The 7,500-nt window shown below is 48.5% G+C and overlaps 1 protein-coding gene across 1 annotated transcript in view; it reads left to right on the forward strand.

The window, feature by feature from the left end:
• The window catches only part of LOC113811925 (semaphorin 5c-like), a 56,250-nt gene that overhangs the window by 23,180 nt on the left and 25,570 nt on the right, over positions 1–7,500 (forward strand). Inside the window, exon 2 of the mRNA XM_070130983.1 lies at positions 3,747–3,832. The gene's annotated coding sequence lies outside the window, so the exon portion shown is untranslated. The remainder of the gene's footprint in view (positions 1–3,746; positions 3,833–7,500) is intronic.

The following is a 7,500-nucleotide window of genomic DNA, read 5'->3' on the forward strand; positions in this document are numbered from 1 at the left end:
CAGCCACAAGGACCGCCTTCGTACGCGCGTCGTTCACAAGCAGCGCCCCGACCTCCGCCTCCCTCCGTCGTAAACACCTCGACGGCGTCAACTTCCTCGCCGCTGACTTACCGTCGGCAGCCGAGGCTTTTGAGGTCTCCCTTGTTGGCGCTCCAGTATGACGGGCGTCGCTCGAGCGTGAGTTGCATTGGCAAAGCCCAAGGAGGTTCTTCGCATTCGCGCGGAGTCGGACTTCTGTTGGGCTCTCCGAGTGATATCCAATCAACACTGGTCGAGCTCCGCTGTTTTATTTTGGGCAAAATGAATTCAGTGTGTCGACGGCCATCATGTGTGGAGAAGAGCAATATCTAAACAAAACAAAACAAAAAAAGAAACATGATGTGGATGCTTGATGCGCTGGCTACCTTGCTCCTGGCGCCATCAGTACCCAGAGCGGCGCGCGATGTTTGTATTAATGCATGCAAGTCTCCGCGACGTGATTTGGAAGATCTCGCGAGTGCGGGCGAGCAACTCCGCGAACCCGGCCCGCTTGGTTGCCATGGCGACCAGCAAGAGCCTCTTAGGGCGCTCGGAAAATAACTCGCCTCTCTGTCCTTACCCGGCTAGCTGTCGACCCACCCACACTCTACCTGGCCTACAAGGCTGGCCAGTGAGGGAAACGTAAATCCAATAAGCCTAAGCATAACCTTTGCAATCATACAGCAAAGACACCGCGCAGCCTGTCCTAGAAAACCCTCCCCATTATCATACCGAAGCTAACTTTGAAGGCGGCATTCCAATCTCCAAGCGACTGTACACCCGACCAAATGTTGTTTTGAAATTCGAGGACGCATTCGGCTTCATTCCCGAACAGCGCCAACTCACAACATTGTCCTGTCGTTTGAAATATCACTTTGAAATGATGGTGCAGCAACACCCAGAGCACGAACCTCCTCCAGAACCCCAGAATGCACCAATCTACACCAGCAGCCTTCCCAAGGTCCAGACACACAACGCTGCCTCGAGATGTAATAACACGACAAAAGACTGTCTACCAGGATACCTTTTACGGCAATTACGATTGGCGCGATGGCGATCTCGCTGCTCGTAGTTTGGGGTTGAGCGAGCAATATGAGCGGGAGTCCTATGAGGAGCCTTGTAGGAAGCCCATAAGGAGGCGAGTTGTAGGACCTTGCCTTGGCCATATTCGTTCGAGGCGTGATGTATAGAGAAGGAGAAGTGAAGGATCCGTATGTCTGCGCAACGGACAGCCATTCGGGCGAACATTACTTCAAATTCATTTCTGCGCAATTCACCCTAGCGACCTGCCTTTCGTGTATACACTTCTGACTGCATTTACGAATTTTTGTTCTATCATTGTGGGTTGCCGCCTCACCGCCAGCATTCAGCCCCGAGCGAAATACCGTCGCGTTCATGCTATTACAACATATTTTGTTCGTTGTTTTTACTCGCCTTCAGCCCGGGCGTATGGTATTCCGCTTCCGAGAAGGACTGCAACGAAATTATCATTTTTTGTCGTGTGTGTACATACAATGCTCGACGTCTGGAGGGATTTCTAATGCGGAGTCATTCAAGGTATGTGGGGAAATGTTCATGCATATCATCTTATGCGGTGCTGTTGCTTTAAGAAAGAAATGAAAAAGAAGCACATGAGAAATCAGTTATTATACACGGTTCAATTATTATTGCCCAACAGTGACAACCTTGACGGCAGCGAGTAAGCCTCCGTGTTTGGTTCCTTCGTGTCCTGTTGTCCAAGTTTATAGCCTCTAGGGGCACGTGCTTGCCTTGTGTGGCCGCGGCGATTCCCAGTTCCTTGAGTCGAGGATGGAGATGCGGGGGGGGGGGGGGTTGACGGTGCGCGAGGATGGAAGGATGGAGGACCAGACGAAGCATTTCCTCCGGGTGGGATGCGGGGCTTTTCTCGCAGGGATGGAGTGGTGGGGGAGGAGGGGAGGGATGCCTTCTCCTGTTAATTATCCTCTTCTTTATCGTTTTCTTTGGAACTACTGTATATTAGCGTTATAATGGATATGATTTTTGCTATCATCATCACCATTATTATTATCATTATTGTTATTGTTATTATTATTTTCATTATTTTTTTTTTTTCATTGTTATTATCATTATTATAATCAGCAGCATTAACATCATCATCATAATTACCTGAACCATCGTCATCATCATCATTAATAGTAGTAGTAGTAGTAGTAGTAATAGTTGTAGTAACAGTATTAGTACTACTATTACTAGTAAGAGTTGCAGTAGAAGTAGTAGTTGTAGTTGTAATAGTAGTAGTGTAGTAGCAGCAGCAGTAGTAGTAGTAGTTTTATTCTTATTGTTACCACTATTATGAATGTTCTTACTATCGTTGTAATTACTGTAATTATTATTATAATCATCATCATTATCACAACCGTTTTCATGATCATTATCATCATAATTCACTCTCATATCTCTTTATTTGTTCTCCTCTCGCTGATCTTTCCTCAAGCTCATCTCTGTCCTTTTTCTAATTTCTTGAATTTCTCTCCCTCCCCCTATTTATGCCACCTCTTTAACCCCTCTCCTTCCCCCTACCTGCTCCCCCTCCCCCTCTCCCCCTCCCTCGCGCTGGCACTGAGACCATCTGCTCCCCACTCTCCTCGCGGCCCGGTACACGCGCTCGCCGCCCTCCCCCTCCGGCTCTGACAGGTCCAACCCCGGTACACGACAACCGGTCATCCGGTGGCAGCCCGGTGCTCTTACCACCCTACCAGGACCGGTTGTCGGTACAGGTGTGCTGGCTTGCACCCCTGTCCGGTCGCCAGGTACACCCCGGTACACCACGAGCCGGAGCAGGTAGGGACGGAGATGGTAGGGTGAAAGTAGAGAGGGGGACGCGGGGCCACTTGCAAATGCACTGCCTTATACGGGATCTTGCTAGTCCTCTCGCCTAGCTCGCCATGGCTACCAGGCTACTTCTTGTCTGATGGAGGCCGCCACGCCACCTCTAGGCCCAGGGCCACCTGTGGAGGGAGGGGAAGGGTTGGGGGAGGGAAGGAGGGGGGAGTGGAGGAGGGAAGTGGGAGGGGAGGTGAAGGAGGGCTGGGTGAAGGAGGAAGAAGGAAGAACGCGAGGAGAAAGACGGCGGGGTTGGGTTCAAGAGGACGTAGGAGGGAGGAGGGAGGAGGGACGAAGAGAAAGCAAAGCAGGGAGGAAAAGGTTGAAGGTATAGACGAGAATAAACACTGAAGGGGAGGCTAGTGAATACACTGAGCTCGGTGAAGCGACAGAAGACATAACACCGCGAGGAAGTGGAGAAAAAAATACATTGTTTAGACGGTCGGGAAGGGGTGAATGGAGGGGGGTACTTAAACATCTCAAGAGGAGGAGAAGTGGAGGGAGGGAGGGACTGAAGTGGAGAAATCTTGACGCGCGGAGGGAAAAATAAGAGGAATGGAGGGGAGGAAGAGGGCATAAGAAAAAAGGGTCATGAGAGAGAGGGAGAGAGAGAGAAGGAGAGGCAAAGATAGATAGAAGAGAAATAGAGGAGTACGAGTAGACAGAAGGATATAGAAAGAGAGGGAGAAGGAACTGCGAGGAAAAGAGATCGGAAAGAAAGAAAAAACATCTATGTATTTGTACACACACACATACATACACATATTTATATATCTGTGTGTGTGTGTGTATACATATATAAATATATACAGCATAAGTCCCATTTTCTACCATTTTGCTAACTTTGTCGTCTTATTTTTCAGTGTCAAAAGCCGGTCGTCTGAGCGGACGGCGGACGGTTAGCGCGAGAGCTCGAAGGTAAGTGTGTATACATATGGTGATTCCCTCGGTGTAAATTGCCTGTTGTGCGAAAATTAGTCATGCTCGAGAACTTTGCGCATATATCTACATGTTGACTGACGTGGAGGCTGGGGAGGAGGAGGAAGGAGGAGGAGGAGGGAGGAGGAAGGAGGAGGGAGCGGGTTTAGGGAACGAGTATGGAAGAGGAAGACAATGACTGATCTTGTACACACACACACACACACACACACACACACACACACACACACACACACACACACACACACACACACACACACATATATATATATATATATATATATATATATATATATATATATATATATATATATATATATATATATTTCCGTGTGTGTGTGTGTATGTGTGTGTGTGTGTGTGTGTGTGTGTGTGTGTGTGCGTGTGTGTGTGTGCGTGTGTGTGTGTGTGTGTGTGTGTGTGTGTGTGTGTGTGTGTGTGTGTGTGTGTGTGTGTGTGTGTGTGTGTGTGTGCGTGTGTGTGTGTGTGTGTGTGTGTGTGTGTATGTGTGTGTGTGTGTATGTGCATGTGTGTGTACATATGTATACAGAGAGAGACGGGCAGACAGAGAGACAGACATATAGAGACAGAGGCAAAGACAGTGAGATAGAAAGATAGACAGATAGAGAAAGAGAGACATAGACAGACAGATAGAGAAAGAGAGACATAGACAGACAGATAGAGAAAGAGAGACATAGACAGACAGATAGAGAAAGAGAGACATAGACAAATAGATAGACAAAGAGCCAGAGATAAATATACGCAAACACCCATATACATTTGCACGCAAACATACGCACAAACACACGCACAAAAAATGACAGATAGACTGACAGACAGACAGACAACTGGAGATAATACATTATTCTTGCTATTCTCTTATTTCCTTAGCTTTGGCATATTACCTTTAACTATCCCCTTCCTTCTCACCTACTAAATAGATTATACTTGTCTATAATATCTTAAATCCAACATCTAAAGCATCTTAATCCTAGTTAACAGTAATTTCCGTGTTCTTTTTCTCCTCTTTCTTTGTTTTTCCTTATACATCCCTAATATTAGTATAAGGTGCCCATATCCCCAAAGATAGCCTCGATCTCCTTCCTTATGTTTGCGCTCGTGATGCAAGTGTACAAACTTTCTTGAACATTTAAGTTTAGCGAAAGGTCACAGAGGGGCAAGTCTCGTGGTCAGTGAGTTTGCAGTCCTTATTTGCAAAGTCTTAATACCTTTTTCGGATAGGACTCTCTTTTTTACGATTTTGATTACAAGTAGCTTTTATTGCGAACGATTAACGATATGATCTGGTTTTAGTGAATGGGAGGAAGTGGGGGCGGAGCTAAATATGTCGAGGAGAACAGGGGGGATGGGAGAGAACGGAGGGAGAAAACAAAGGAGGAAGAGATGGGTAAGGAGGATGAAAAGAGTGTGGGGGTTCAAACGGAAAGAGGGAAATGGTGGAGCGAAGGAAGGAGTGCTTAAAGAAGAGAATAGGAGGATGGAGTTGGGATGCGTGTTGAAAATTGGTGAAAGGTTGAAGGCAAGTAGTAAATATTTATAGCAAGCAGGGAAAGGAGGAAGAGAAGGAGAGGTAGTAGTGGTAGTAACCTCGTCCCGTCGAACAGCGGAGGTTGGTGGCCATACAAGGGAGGCCCACTTAGCAAGCATGGTATCACCGTATCAGTATTCCAGCGCCTGAGGTCGGGGCCATAGCTCATGCTGACGTATCGCGCCGGATCCATCTGAGGACGATGGCTGGTGCTGCTGCTTCGTCTTTCGGAGTCGTACGCTGAGACGGCCTGGTCTGGGATCCCCGCCCTGGGAAGTATGTAGAAAAGGCGTGAGTGTTTATGAGACTGCACTTGTTGGTCAAGGCGTCTGAAAAAGTTGTGCGTTGGTTCATCAACATCAAGCGTCCAAACAACTACAACAATTGGGTCTTCAGGATACTATTCACACTCGGACTTTCCAAGTGATGAGCCAAGCACACGCCGCACTGGTTACCTGTGCCGCAGTGGCGGCGGATCCCGCGGCGGACGTGGGTAGCAGCCAATTCTCCGCCGTAAAAAGGCACTGCAGGTTTCGTATGCTGGCCAGGAGCGGCGGCCACTTGAAGTCTCATCAGGAAGACTCTATTTGCAAGTCCAGTCGCACCAAAGGAAAGTCGGTGGCGAGGCGAAGGCCTTCTGAATGCGTCTAATTTTGCCAGCGTGAAAGTAAGGCAGGTACAGAAGCTATCTTCCGCATCAAGCCCGATCAGACAGAACGGGTCCCGATTAACCAGCAAGCCATGTCGTGTACCAGGAAAGTTAGACGAACCTGTTCATGAGGCAGAGGAGAAAGAGGTGGGTGTTTGGGGCCCCATGTGTGCACGCGAGGATGTATGGGGAAGGCGCTGACGCGTCGGGTTGGGGGTCTGGGTGAGCGAAAGGGCGCGGATTATCTCCGGCCGCCGCGGTGCCTATAGAGTCCACGAGCCGCGGCACCGACTTGGGTGGGCCTCGAGCCAGGCCATCGGAGATCGGCTCAACCAACGTTTCCAACTATTGCCACCTTTTCGCCAGGAGCCCCGGGCCTAACGCTCGCAAATGGCATTCCCAGACGGACCCATTCAACCTTTCCCTCGCGCCGCCACACAAACATGGGCGCAAGAACCTCGTCGTTAACGACTGCCTCACATGCGCGGCCTCAGCGGCCTCCAGCTAATCACGCCGCGCTATTTCTTTTCCTTTTTCTTCGCCATTTTATACGTAAGCTAAAAGCTCCTGGCACTCACACCTTACACCCGAGCGTCGCTAACGTCCACGCGTAACCTAAGAACACTAGAAGGCATTCAGCGTAAAAGGTGGTAGATAGTAGATGCGTCAATCGAAGGAAGGCGTGACTGCGACAGGGCGCTCGGAGGTGTGGCCGACGCCCGTCCGTAAATGGCGGTCGCGAGGGAGCGTGGCGGCGGAGGCCTAATGGCTAAGAATTCGCCATTGTTCGAAGGCGATGGCTTATATCTCTTTTTTCTCGGATTATTCAAATGAGTAAGCCTTCTGCGAGACCTAGTTCACTCGTCGCAGGAATGTCATCCTTGACCGTGAAATTGGGACTGGTTCTTTTTTTTTCTTCGTACTCTATTCTTTTTCATTTTTGTACTTCTTCCTATCGTTACTTTTTATTCCTTCTCTTCTTTCTTTTTCCCTCTGCCATGCCATTTAACTTTTCATATACAGAAGAGTATTTCGATAACTATTTGCCAAGAAGAGCAGAAGGCGTCATCTCAGGCAGTCATTATCACCATCAGAATCATCTCGGGGCCGTGAGGAGGCTGCCTGAGGACGTGCCTGCCGGGGACGGGCCTCCAGCTGGGGCACGGCCGGGGCATCGTTGGGGCACGGCTGAACATGGAGGCAATTATAACTCACTTCAGGGGAGGCGCCTTAAGGTCTAAATTCCCTCCGAACAGAAACTGGTACTTAAAGGGAACTTATCACAATAAGTTACGCATTATGGTATTCATTTGTTTACAGCTGAGGACCATAGGTTGGAGTGGATGCTTTTTTCTTACAGAGGGGAGTTGACGTTGTTTTGTTTTGTTCTTTCTCTCTTCCTTCCTTTCTTTCGTTCAATAACAGGGGTAGGTGTTTTAATTCCGGAAAGAGATTTATTTTTTTCAGAAACCGGTGTATT

The sequence above is a fragment of the Penaeus vannamei genome, chromosome 2, assembly GCF_042767895.1.
Source record: "Penaeus vannamei isolate JL-2024 chromosome 2, ASM4276789v1, whole genome shotgun sequence".
Lineage (NCBI taxonomy): Eukaryota > Metazoa > Arthropoda > Malacostraca > Decapoda > Penaeidae > Penaeus > Penaeus vannamei.